A 14,711-nucleotide genomic window follows, 5' to 3' on the forward strand; every position below is an offset into this window, starting at 1 on the left:
AGTCAAGAACGGTTCAGCGAATCGTCTTCTTTCTCTTATGATTTAATGAAACGTCAAAGCTTTTGATCTTCGCGCAGGAGGGGGGGGGGGGACTGAATTTAGACAAGGATTAAGAGTCAAGAACGGTACAACGAATCGCCTTCTTTCTCTAATGATTTAATGAAACGTAAAAGCTTCCGCGCTTCGGGAGGGGGGAAACTGAATTCAGACGAGGATTATTTTCTAGAACGGTACAACAAATCTTCTTCTTTCTTGAATGATTTAATGAAACATAAAACCTTCCGATCGTCGCGCAGGAGGGGGGGGGGGGGCTGAATTGAGGCAAGGATTAAGATTCGAGAATGGTACAACGAATCGTCTTATTTCTCTAATGATTTAATGAAACGTCAAAGCTTCCGCGCTCCGCGGAGGAGGGAGGGGGAAAAATCGCTCCTCCCTGCACCCACCCCCTATTACGTCACTGCTGGTCACCATTATGTACCAATATTTGGCTTGCATAATTTCAAATTTGGGCCCCCCCCCTAAGAAATCCTGGATCCGCGCCTGTTACACAGTGCTATACATGAGCTTCGTGATAAAGGAGGTCAAAACATGGAGGGAGACATTTGATATTGTGTCCCCACCCTTGAAAAAGGCTTTTGATTGACCCCCCCCCCCCTCTGGCACCAATTTTTTTTTAAAGGTGCACTTATCTGAAGTAGAAGGGGGCACTCTTCCTATTACCAATTTAATTTGTCTATGGTCATGCTATTGGCAATCATTAATGTTTTAATACTCATTCAATTTGTTTATTTTTATGCTAGATATAAAATTATTCATATATTTTGTATAATTTGGGGGAGGACAAAAAAGAAGTAAGATCTCAGAAGAACTGGTCCATACAGCAGGCCAGATCACTAGTAATCAACACTTTCCTGACAGACTGACGCGTTACGTCGCGCAGTTTTCTCAGCCAGAGGTGATTATTGTATATTTTGGACATTCTTGCGTCAATATGATGTTCGTGTCTTTGTTTCCATTTATAACGTAGTTCTGGGACTCGTCTTACAAAGAGTTGCGATTGATCCAAATTTATTTATTTATTTATTGTTATTCAAAAAAAAAATTGAGGGGGGGGGGGGGGGTTCAACCCCCCCCCCCCCACCTCGTACGCGCCTGTATGTACATATTTGCCATTGAGATATGACAATCTGAAGAAATAGATTTCCTATAGGAACTCAGTGTTATTTTGCTCTGGTTCGTAATGAACCAGAGCAAAATAACACTGAATTCGTATAGGAAATTTATTTATTCAGATGGTCATATCAATTGGCTTTCGACATTAGGACATTATTAACATTGATGCTCTTTCGGAAAATGAAGAAAAAAATTGAGAAATTCTAAAAATAGATTCTAAAAATAGAATTTTGATGACGTCACACTTCACCACTCTATTGCCAATATGGTTGGATATTCACTTTTAACGGACTTTGTTTTTATTTGAGAAAGGTGGAGTGGTTCTTGTAAGTTAGCATTTCTCTCCTAAACTCTAGATGGGGCTCCTTCATTTCAAAGGACTTCGTTCGAACTTGCACTCGCTGAATCGCGATAGGCTAGTAGTGATCTGATCAAAGTTCTATACTATAGGGCACGAGTAAAGTGTTTAGGTTTTTCTTTTGTACTTGCTACGCTTTTTAGGATGTAAAGTTTATTACTGCATCTTTTTTTTCTGTCTTGAATATGGTAGTTTCATTTATTTTGTTCTTCCGAACAGGATACCTATAAAGTTATGATTTGTTTGGAATTGTAGTCTTTTTCTTTCAATATAATTTCCGGAAGATTTGATCTATTATAGGAATGCTTTTGTTTCTGATCGTTTGAAACCTCGTTAATATTTTGTTCAAGCCAGTCTTGTATATTATGTAAGTAAGTTTGAATTATTGTAACGATAAAGTCAATGTTAGGTCCGGATGTCCATGCAGCAAAATCCGTTTCAGCATTTAAGGAAAATATGATTTAGAGGTGATTTAGAGGTGTTAGGGGGGGGGGGGGGGGGTTGGCAGAGCTATATAGCTATAACAGATTTGGGCTGAAATGCTGCCTTGAGGTACACTGTAGGCCGTTTTCTTTATGTTTTATGTCAGACAGAGTGTTCACTTAGAAAGTTCGGATTTCTTAGGAAAACAGTAAATTATATTACCTCTTATCCTCAGTTCATATAGCTTTGTTATGAATTATAAATAAGTCCATCTATACATAGGGTAACACAGAGATTTTGTATGTTACATAGGGGGCAAAACCCCAAGTTTGTTGTTGTTAAGAAATGGATGGTTGTAAAAGGTTGTTCGGTATCAATGATATTAAGTGACAGACATGCTTTGCAGTCTGAAACATGTACTTAGTGCATGGTGTGGTTCAAAACTTCCACCGACCTCTTCCTCCTTTAAAATACCCCCTCCCCATTAAAATCAAGAGAAATTTTGGGATGTGAGCGCTATGTCGTGTAGGCATGATGTGTGTTCAGAAATGAAGCAGACTTTCGGTCGAGTGATACATAAAATAAGATTTGGATCCAGGTGACAGTCATGATTTTTAGTCTGAATCATGAAGATAATGTATGGTAGAGTTCGAGTTCAGAATTCACAATCCCCCCGCTCTCTCTCTCTCCTAGAATAAAATGTGTTATTTGTGCAAAGCAATATTCATAAAGTACATTGCAATCGAAATATTGTATTTTCCCCCAAGGAATCTTCACAATACTTTTAAAATATAATGGTTAAAATTGAACGGGAACACGTTTGTCATTGTTTTTCCTTTTTTCTCCGCCTGCCTAGAAAATGGACCTAAATTATAATTTTGTATAATAAATGAACCGTACATGTGTAAGATGATAACAGACCTGACCCCGTCTTAAAAAGAGTTGCGATTTACCCAAATCAATCACTAGGTGAAAAGGGGCACCGATCAGATTGTAATAGGAGCATTTATCAGAGGTGATGAGGGGCATTAATGCGGTGAAAGGTCTCTTATAAAAGAAAAGGGACTTATCACAAGGAAAATAAAAGTGATACTTATTAGAGATAGAAAAGAGAGCCAACTTGAAAGTAGGTGATATGATTAACGCAGGAATTCCATTGTTTTATGTACACTTCTAACCATTATAATTTATTATTCATATAGCTGAACTATCAAAAAATGAATACAAATCGTGGAACAGTATACAAAATTAATGATGCACAGGTTTGAGTGCGTCGGTAGGGATTGTGTGCACAAGGTACCTTTGAATGGTTTTAGACCAAATGCAAAGGTACCGCGTGCACACAATTCCACCGACCCACGAATAAAACCTGTGAATCATCTGTTTTATAAAATGGGGCCACAAAAATTGTCAAAAATACCAAATTTTGTTATTTTACAGATTTACCGGATGCATGGCAAAATCATGCGTCCGGTAATTTTTTTTACCGGACGCATGATTTTTTTTACCGGATGCATGATTTTTAACTTATCATGAAATTAAAAAAAAAAAAAAAAAAAAAATTATAGAATTGTTTAAATTTTTTTAAACAAATTATAATTATCAAAAAACACGAAAAACAAATAATTATCACCAAAAAAAAATTATCAAAAAAAAATCATTAAAAAAAAAAATATATAAATTATATATAAACTAGATGGAATTCGACTGCGCGCAGTCGAAAATGATGCCTCCGTTATAGAGCAATTTTACAAACCAAAACAGAAAAAAAAAAATTGAATTCACGTTCAATGGTAATCCATTGACAGGTTCTCAGAATATTGTGATTACAAGCAATTTCTGATATACATATATGACCCTTTGATCTTTGACCTCATGACCATAAAATCTACTCAGTTCATTGGCTCTGCAAGATGTTCTGAGTTAAATAGTAATCCATCTGTCAGTTCTAATGAGAATGCGTTCACAAGCTATTTTTGCATACATAATGGGCCCATGACCTTTGACCTTTGACCTTATGAACCAAGAATCTACTCAGTTCATTGGCTCTGCAAGTAACAAACATGACCTAATTTTGGCATGAATCCATCAATCGGTTCTTGAGATAACGCGATCACAAGCTGTTTTTGCATTCATAATGTGCGCTGTGGCCTTTGACCTTTGACCTACGTGCTCCAAAATCTAATCAGATTGTCTTCCTATGGTGATACACACTATCATTAAGTTTGAAGTTTAAATCTCCAGTGGTTCTTGAGATATTATGATAACAATCTCAATGTATGGAATTTCATAAGTTGACCTCTGTGACCCTTGACCTTTGACCTACGTGCTCCAAAATCTAATCAGATCGTCTTCCTATGGTGATACATACTATCCTTAAGTTTGAAGTTTTTACATCTCCAGTGGTTCTTGAGATATCATGATAACAATCTCGAATGTATGGAATTTCATAAGTTGACCTCTATGACCCTTGACCTTTGACCTACGTGCTCCAAAATGTAATCAGATTGTTTTCCTATAGTGATACACACTATCACTAAGTTTGAAGTTTAAATCTCCAGTGGTTCTTGAGATATCATAACAATCTCAATGTATGGAATTTCATAAGTTGACCTCTGTGACCCTTGACCTTTGACATACGTGCTCCAAAATCTAATCAGATCGTCTTCCTATGGTGATACATACTATCCTTAAGTTTGAAGTTTAAATCTCAAATGGTTCTTGAGATATCGCGCTAACAAACTCAATACAAGGAATTTCATAAGTTGACCTCTGTGACCTGTGACCTTTGACCTAGTACGTACTCCAAAATCTAATCAGATCGTCTTCCTATGGTGATAAATACTATTCCCGAGTCTTAAGTTTAAATCTTAAATGGTTCTTGAGATATTGTGATAACGGTCAAACGGGACGGACGGACGGACGTACGGACGGACAACCCAAAAACATGATGCCTCCGGCACCACCTTCGGTGGCGGAGGCATAAAAAAAATTATTAAAAAAGAAAAAAGAAAAAAAAAAAAGTTATCGGTGGTATCGATCGCCGATATCGTGTGCATCTCCATAAAAAGGCTTGTAACAGGAACTCATGATATCAAGTGGAAACAATACTTTAAATATTTAATGAGACCGATAGGAGGTAATTTAATATTTTATTGCAATTATTGGAGAGATACAGTGAAACTTATGTTACCTTCCTTTTATCAGAATCTTCTGAAAGCATGGATAGATATGAAAGAATATGTTAAAACAGAAGAGAGATACAAAGGGAATGAAATATTGTATAATAATAATTTTATTCAACTAGAAGGTCAAACCTTATTTGAGGAAACTTTGTTTTTGAAAAATATATATCGAATTCATCACATTTGTGAAGAAAATGGAGAATTGAAACCTGAAGCTCATTTTATAATGTTAGGTTTGAGCAGAGTGGAAATTGATAAAGTAAAACAAATTTATAACGTAGCCCCTTATGAATGGAAACAGAATGTTCAACCTTTAAGAAAAGCAATTCACACTGGCTTTAGTTTAGAATTTATTTTTTCAAAGAAAGTGTTTACATTTGAAGATTTAACTGCAAAAATGGTATATAAGAGTCAAATTAAAAAGAATGTAGAAACAAACTCGGCAGGCGGCAATTTAATGACACTTTACAATATTCCAAGAAAAGAAGTAGAAAAGATATATGTTCAACCAAGGATGTGTACCTTAAGTAGTAAACTGCGAGAATTTCAGTTCAAATTATTGCATAATATTTTATATACAAATCATCATTTACATAGATTCAGGTTCCATGAAAATGGTTTGTGCTCATTTTGCAAAAATTTTGAAGAAACTTATCAACATATTCTTTGAATGTAATACAATAAAGGAAGTCTGGGGGAAATGTGGAGATAGACTTAATTTACCAATTTTGAAGAAATTATCCTGGAAAGAAATTCATATAGGAATAGATGACACTACATTTAAAACAGAGCAATTATTGAACCACTTTTTAATTTTGATTAAATATATGATTTTCCACAGTAGAGAGAAGGGAAACCCTCCAAAAGCAAAAGAAATAGAATATAGATTGTTGGAAAATAGAAATGAAGAGAAAAAACTTTCAATGGAAAGAGACACACTTTCAATTCATTTAAGGAAATGGGAAGCTTTGGAAAGTTTAGAATAAATGTTTTCAGTTTTTTTTTTTTTTTTTTTTTCTCTCAATATACAACTTCCTGACCCTCCCTCTCTTCTCTTTTTTTTGTTTTTTTTTTTTTTTTGTTGTTGTTGTTGTTTTTGCTCGTTCTATGTTAGCATGTGTTTTGTATACTGTTGAACATGTTATGTGTTTAAATGTTGTGTGGGGTGGGGGGGGGGGGGTAGTAGGTGTTTTGTAGTTTTTTCCCTTTTTTATATATATAATTTTTTTTTTTTTGTCTCCAAAGGAAAATGAAGAGGTGTAACTTTTGTATGTAAATGTAAAAGATCATTGGTAAATTTATAACGACCTATGTTAAATTATTTTGTTATTTTGTATCCAATGTATTATGTTATAAATGTACAATTTTCTTTGAGAGAAACGAATAAAAACCTATGAAAAAAAAAAAAAAAAAAAAAACAAAAATCTCCAAAGGTTTTTGATTTATCATTATTGGAAAATGAAGAGGTGTAACTTTTGTATGTAAATGTAAAAGATCATTGGTAAATTTATAAAGACCTATGTTAAATTATTTTGTTATTTTGTATCCAATGTTATAAATGTACAATTTTTCTTTGAGAGAAACGAATAAAAACCTATGAAAAAAAAAAAAAAATCCAGTAAAAATAATTACATGGTAATTGACCAATCAGATTACAGGGATTCTTCTACCCATCTTATAATAGGCCTATAGCGCACTTACACAAGGTGCTCACGGCGCTCCAATACCAGTACCCTCTTTACACCTTGATGGAGAGTGGCAAATAAGATTTATGCCATGACAAGGACATTAGTGCCACAGCGGGACCAGGGGCGTCGCTAGACCTTTTTCAGGGGGGGGGGGGGGGTGTAGAGGCCACCGATTACCGACAAAACTAGCCACCAATTAACGACAAGTACATTAATGCTAATGTCCCAATGTTTACAATTTTAACCCTACACTCTAAAAACTGAAATGTTAAATCACCATTTAAAAGGGCCGAGGAGTGACCACACTTTCAAAATGGAAGATTAACAATTTGAACATGCTGGATCCAACACTATCAGGTTAAAAGAAACAATCTGACATTTTGAAAGAGTGGTCACTCCTCGGCCCTTTTAAATTGACATTTAACATTTAAGTTTTTAGAGTGTATAAACCCGGGGCCAGGAGCTAAATTATTGTTTAGGTTCCCCCTCCCGCGCGAAGCGCAGAAGCTATGACGTATTGGAGAAAAAGACGATTCGTTGCACCGTTCTCGACTCTTAATCCTTGTCGGAATTCATTTCCCCCTTCCCGCGCGAAAAGTTTTGACGTTTCAATAAATTATTACTCTTAATCCTTGTCTGAATTCATTTCCCCTCCCGCGCGAATTGCTTTGACGTTTCATTAAACTATTAGAGAAAGAAGATTCGTTGTACTGTTTTCGACGCTTATTCCTTGTCTTAATTCAGTTTCCCCCTTCCCGCGCGAAAGCTTTGACGTTTTACTGAATTATTAGAGAAAGAAGACGATTCGTTGTACCGACTCTTAATCAATGTCTGAATTTTCAAAAATGTTTCTTTGTCCGATAAAAAGTCAGTTCGCAGGAAAAAAAAAAAAAATTTGCCGGCCGACCGACATAATACATATCACCGACTTCAAACTTCTGCAGTGATATAGTTCACGAGGATCGAGCAAGAATACCGACACAGCGGATCCGATCATCCGACACAGCAACATTATTATCTATGCGTATTTTTCTTGCACCCTCGACGTGGCGACTCCACCCAACATAACCCTCTCTTACTCCAAACTCCTCTTCCCTTAGTCTCTTACCTCCCTCTCTCTCTCTTTTGTCCCCCGTTTCTTTAGTTTCCCTTTTTTCTTCTCCTTCCTCTTTTTCCTCTTTCTTTCTTCTCTTTCCTTACTTTTCCTCTCCCTCTCATTTTCCCCTCCCCCTAATTTCCTCATTGTTCCCGACAATATCCCGACAGGTGGGGGTGTCGTACCCCAGACCCCCCTTTATCTACGCCCCTGAGCGGGACTCGAACCGTGAACCATTGTGATCCCCAGTCCGATGACGTATCCACTAGACCAAGAATCCTCTACATGAGAGATGTTATACTGAAATATTAATTTAAGGACCATGTTGGTATCAATTAAACATAAGTATACGTCTCATTGGGCATTATCAACCAAATCCGATATTAAACCAAACATTAAAAGTGAGAAAGTGTGGTGGTTTGTGAATGTAAAGCTAGTCAACCACTACATAATTCATGTCTGGCAATAACCTTAACAGACCAATCCAAAAGTGGTCCTCTTGTCACTATGCTATGGGTTACAGTACCACAAATAAAAGAGAACAGAGAAACACAGAGCATCATTGCATTGTATACAGTTTTAATATCTCACAATATCATCTTTATCTGAAGTGACAAAGAAACGCAATACCTGACAAAAATCTCTCCCGTTGCCATTTTATTAAAAATAGATAGTTTAGTGCGCTACATAACATGTAAAATGCTGCGGCCCCACTTTGACATTTCGTATACAAAGAAACAAGTCAATACTTAATCTTCAAAATAACATTGGTTTGATGGTCAACCGTTCTGATTTCTTTCCCATCAGTGCAGTAAAACCATAATACTGTGCTCAAAACAATGTTCACACCATCTCCTATTTATGTTACGAAGCTAACACATTAATCGTTCCTGCAGCTTCACTTAAAAACTGATTTTGATAAAAAGAAAGAAAACACAACTAAATACTGCATGCAAGTCGACATGAAGAAACAAGACAAAATAAAGTGACTGCGTTTTCAATTTAACCCTACCTAAATTCAGTTACACCATAGATTGAATTATTCTTGGAACATCATGATGAGAGGTGTTTATTTTGCAAGGATCGTCAAAACAATGGAACCATTCAAAATTTGTTTAAGCTAAAAAACATGCTATTAATAGAGGACACTTATTTGTCAATGAACTTCGATCGAACATTGAGATAAAAGTAAACTATTTTTGTACATTAATTAAAATTCCAAAATGATCGACAAAATCATAATACAAACTAGTTTGAAAATATTTAATTTTGAAATTAATAAGAATTTTCTGGACATTTTGAGAGCAGAATACCTTGTATATTCCGATTGCACTCGCGCTCTCAGTAGAATGAAATACATGTACGTCACAGTAGTTCTTGTATAACGGGTACTGCTTGTGCAAACAAGTGCAATTTACTTTGAACATGCCCTAACTATGAAGCGCTGCTACACCAAGCGCATGTAGGTCAACAGGTCAAAATGCATTGACCTTTCGATGCATATCATTTTAATTCCGAAGAAAAACGGCCATTTACGGGGTGTCGTGTATTAAGAGGTTTTAGGTTAAAGACACTATGTCCCTTTTCAAGCCAACATCAAATTCTGTAGAACTTTGCAGGAATTATGAATATGTGTCATGTATGTCCTATCTGTGAAATTTAAACGTTAGCAGTTTCCTAATATTCAAATTATGCAAGGAAACTCATTTACTTGCTAGACTTCACTGTCAGACACTGTTGAGTGACTGACTTGCTTTTTTTCTTCTTTAGTAATAACATACATAAAATGAGCTGTAAAGGGTACATGAGCATTTGTCTACATCAATAACCCACTTCTTGTAATGGCCAAAATTAAACTGATTGAATCTTTGCGCAGCATAAAACGTATGACCATTCGGTATGGTCTGAAAATCAGACTATTACTTACTGGCTCTATAGCTCTTAAAGGCATCGTTTAACAATGTTAAATCTGAGCTGCACGGCCCTACGTGTTATCAGTGTCTGTGATATGGTGTAATATTGAAGCCCTAAATAAATTGCGCTTCAAAATGATCAAGAAGTGCCTCAAAAAAGTAACAATCTTTGAGTGGCCGGTTTTACCATACCCGATAATCAGACAGGCGATCGGCTTGTAAAAGCCATGGGGTTCCTGACTGACCTAAATGTTTATAATTATCATTGCAGCATGAGCTAAATCCAGGACTTTGTTTCAGAATCTGAGACAAAGTTACTGGGTCCCTTTAAGTCGATTCGACAACTAATAGTTGTTATTTTCCCGTTTAAAGACATTTTAAAGCCCCCCTTTTTAAGGGAAGTTCTAAATTAGTAATATCTTTCAAATGCCGTTGGAATTTAACCTTTTCATTTTTTTGGCCTGCAAATGGGACATAGTACCTTTAAGTGACCATACCCTCCATGAGTTTGGGTACACCTGTAATCAGACCTGACTTTTAACAATCACCCACATTTGTATTTATCATCAGATTAGTGATATGGTCGCGTAACCTACAAACAAAAAGTTGTTGCTATTCAATCTCAACTATACATGTATTTAAATTGATAGCAATGTTTTGATTATTTAATCATCTTTAATATTTGACACCAAACCCACGGTGATCTGAGACGTATTATTAAATTATTACTATCAAATTGCTAATTTTCTTCAAAAAAGCAGCATTTTTAATTTAAACAAAATATAGTTTGGGAGGGATCCTCAACTAAAATTGTTTTATATACCCTAAGGAAGCTCCACACCGAAATGGATACTTTTGTCTGTTGTGTCAAGATAATTAAAAATGTGTACCCTAAGCCAAAACACTATAAACCATTGCCATTAGCTCTCAGCTTGTATTATGCAACATCAGCATAAAAGGTCATACATTTGTCATAATGCCTCAAAAGACTAGTTCATAGTTAACACATGGTACAAATGGCCCCAAATATCCACAGATCTCTCACAGCGATTTACACATGAAGAAGTCCCACTATATGCATTTTAGAATAATATCTACCAAAGTCACAAAGGTGCTTCATGAATACCTTTTGTTTGATCTCTTGAGAAGAATACTTCCATCTATGTATGTACCCTCAGCGCATAAACTAATAGTTACATAACTTTCATGAGCGCGTATCCAGTATTCGTCTCGGTGGGTTTTACGATTTTATACAAAATTAATTTATCTGCCCATGTGCAGATTGTATCTACCAACCGGTTCATTGAACAAAGTGTGTTGCAAGATTCTTAGTATGTGAGATAAACCATAGGCTTTCAATTCCATCCGAAATATGCGCATTGCATTCAGGGACTAGTTGGTCTCATTCATACATCAATTAACACATTGTGAGCAAAACCTTCAACAATCAAATAAAAACAGATAAATTACTTTATCATGATAGGTGGAGCACATATTTTCCTTTCATGACTTATCTAATTTTGACATAACTAGGAGGCACACTAACAAAATCAAACAAATACCAACAACCAAAAAAGATAAAAAGACAGGGACACAAATCAATACATCATGTTACATAGTTCCAATTGAATATGGGGCATTAAGAAAAATGCAGTTTAAAATGAAACCTGTTCTTTCATAAAAACAATCATAATTGTCATAATCCTTGTGAAATTCACACAAGAGTTTACAAGATATTAATACAACACTTTCTATGGAATTTCACCGAGGACGGTTAGAGCCTATCAAAATAAATTTGTTTTGAGACACCCATTATATCAACTAAAAGTCCTTCAATTTTAAATCACGGAGAAGAAATTTGTTTGGTTTACTTTAGAAAATTGATATCTCTGGTATTACAAAATTTGAATTTTTAACAATAGCTATTATCCCCAAATGTATTTGTCAACCATTAATACACATCACGAAAAAGATGTTCCTCACTTTGCCATTAATATCGAAAACAGATTATTATTATTATACAGACAATGAAAATGGAAGAATAGTGACGAGTACAAAATAATAAACCAAACATATGTTATCTATTTAGTGGCCAAATAAATAAATAACATCAAAGTCCATACTATTATGGAGGTAGAAATATCTTCCTCCACCCCCAAAAAAAAATATAAAAAAAATGAATAATTGAATTGAAATTTGAAGGAAAAACATTCGGTGTAATCACTTTAGCAACCGTAAACAAGAACTCGTGTACTCCCAAATAAATTTTATTTGTCCGTTCAATTACAGAGTCAATCAGAATTGTCATGCTGAGCTGCCAACGTAAAATTGCATGAATCAATCTTGTCAAAGATTCAATCAAATTCAACACCTGTTTATTAACTATGTGAATATTTGTTACGCTTTGTCTTTTCAATTTTCTACGCTGGCCGAGGGTGTACTGTGCACGATTATTTATAATAGGTCTATGGATATTGATTTTCATCACCATCAGAATCATTTGACTGACTTTTAATGTTTTTTTCTTTGTTCCTCAATCTTCATTTTGGCTAAGCATAAACATTTTATCTACATGTGAGCTATACTTGCCCTTTTTTTTATAATTACCATTCTAATGCCAATTAGAATTGCCCCTGGTATTTGAAAAAGTTATTTGAGCCTTCATTGCCTCAGCAACAGATGGGAAACCCTCACCCACTCTCCTATAAACAACCATGTACGCGCGAATACTACTTCTTTTCGAAGCCGGCGTGCAGGTCGGTTCCACAGAGTCAGGTAGGAGGGAGGGCCTCATAGGTAAGTGAATCTCACGCATGATACATGGATTTTTGGTCACGTACATGCATATCTACTTCATCTTGCTTTACTTACCCGTTTCTTTCATAATTGCCAGATTCCAACAGAATTATGGATTGTGGGTCTGTGGAGTACTATAGGCCTTAACATAAAAAAATCTACTTCATAACATTATGTACCAATAGTAGCCTACTATAAATAATATCACGAGACACGCAAAAATGGGGCAAGATCCGTTGCCAGGGCAACCAGTGTCCAGAAGAAACAGGGCCATAACATAATTACTTTAATAATTGGAAAAGATAGAATTGCCGAGACAAAGGCAGCCGCACTAGAAATAACATCAGATATAGGTAGCAAAATACCAATGTATTAGGCTTATTCCATCAAGTGGTTTTCAAAATGTCTTCTATGATCCCGGGATGAGGGCCTGGACAAAGCTACACTCCTGGTATCATGGGCTCGTATCTGATGGGTAGGATGGTCGGGGGGGGGGGGGGGGAGGAGGAGGCCAATTTTTTTTGGGTCACCCTTTTGCACCCCCCCCCCCCCCGCTGCGTACGCGTCTGTGTGAGGGCATGTCAAAAGTATTGTCTCCCCCCTTAGGCTACTGTTAGCAGAAAGACAGTTTGCATTGTTAGATCTAAAGAAAGCTACCATGCATGGGCTCCAATGGTAGCTTAGTTAAGGCATGCAAGACTCTAGAAAGGCTAGACTCGACTTAACTTCTTTTGTGGAGGCCTAGAGAGAAGAATCATCCGAATAGCTTTGCAAGGTACTTAGAAGTACTTACTGTTTCTCCACCTTGGGATACCTTTATGGATGATTGACATTACTGATCTGTATCCTCTGATAGAAGAGATAGCTGTTCTGTATCCTCTGATAGAAGAGGTAGCTGATCTGTATCCTCTGATAGAAGAGATAGCTGATCTGTATCCTCTGATAGTTGAGATAGCAAGGTTCTTATCAAACAGGTGTATGAGAAAAGCTGCAATCTGAAGTTTATTGTTGCACCAACTAAAGAAGTACAAGGCAATATTGTCCTGAAATGATCCATAATGCCTGGGGTGGTACGTCATGGTTCCTGGTTGTCGAAGCAGGTCCTCATTGTTCAGGACTAACACAAGACAGTGGACTAGGACATTCACCAGAGTTGGAAACCAAGGGTGCTTCAGCCACCATGCTGGTCAACAGGTTTGCTCCATTTTCCTGGAACTTCCATAGCACTTTCGGTGTTATCACGTATGGTATGGGGGAAATGTGTTCCCCAGGATTTTCCTCCATGATATTGAGAGGGCATCCATTGTCAGAGCTGCTGGGTCGTTGTGCTTCATGCAGGATACTGGAAGGGTAGAGGCAAACCAGTCTACTTGGGGAGGCCCATACCTGTACAAGATCTGTCTGAGGGTTTGGATCGCGTTCCCACTCTGATGGGAGCTCTCCCGGGACAGGAAATCTGCCACACAGTTGTCCCCCCCCCCCCCCCCACCACCCGGCTCTCACCTGCTTGTTCATGTAGGAGATATGTGAGATTGTCCGACTTTATCAGCCCGGTTTGATGATGTAACCTGTCCTTGAAACTAAATAGAGCACATTTTATTGCTTGCATATCGGACATGTTTATGTATTGGGCCTTTTGTTCTCCTGTCCAATATCCTTGAACTCTTTCTGACACCAAAGCTGCACCCCACCCATATTCGATGCATCCGTGAAAATTGTTAGAAAGTGCTGGGGTTGTAAAGGTGGGTTAAGCCACCGACGTACGGCTTTGGTAAGGGGATCCCTTTGTGGGCGATACTGATGTAAGAAATCAATTTGGACCTTTCTCATTCTACATCTGCACTCAGGTGAAGTGTCTATGAGACTTGCAAGTAGGCCTAGGAATGCTTGTGCTTGGTCGATGTTGCTGATCTTTTGAGTAAGGAATGTCCCACCTGGTTTACTTTGTCTATCCTATGTGGGCGAGGATAAGTAAGGCAATTTTTTAGGTCTATTTTTTAGCCAAGAAATTTGAGGCTCTGAGCTGGGATTTCTCGTAATCTATCAGGAATCCTAGACTGGTTACCAGATCTTGTG

This window comes from Strongylocentrotus purpuratus, unplaced genomic scaffold (assembly GCF_000002235.5).
Source record: "Strongylocentrotus purpuratus isolate Spur 01 unplaced genomic scaffold, Spur_5.0 spur5_scaffold_7, whole genome shotgun sequence".
NCBI lineage: Eukaryota > Metazoa > Echinodermata > Echinoidea > Camarodonta > Strongylocentrotidae > Strongylocentrotus > Strongylocentrotus purpuratus.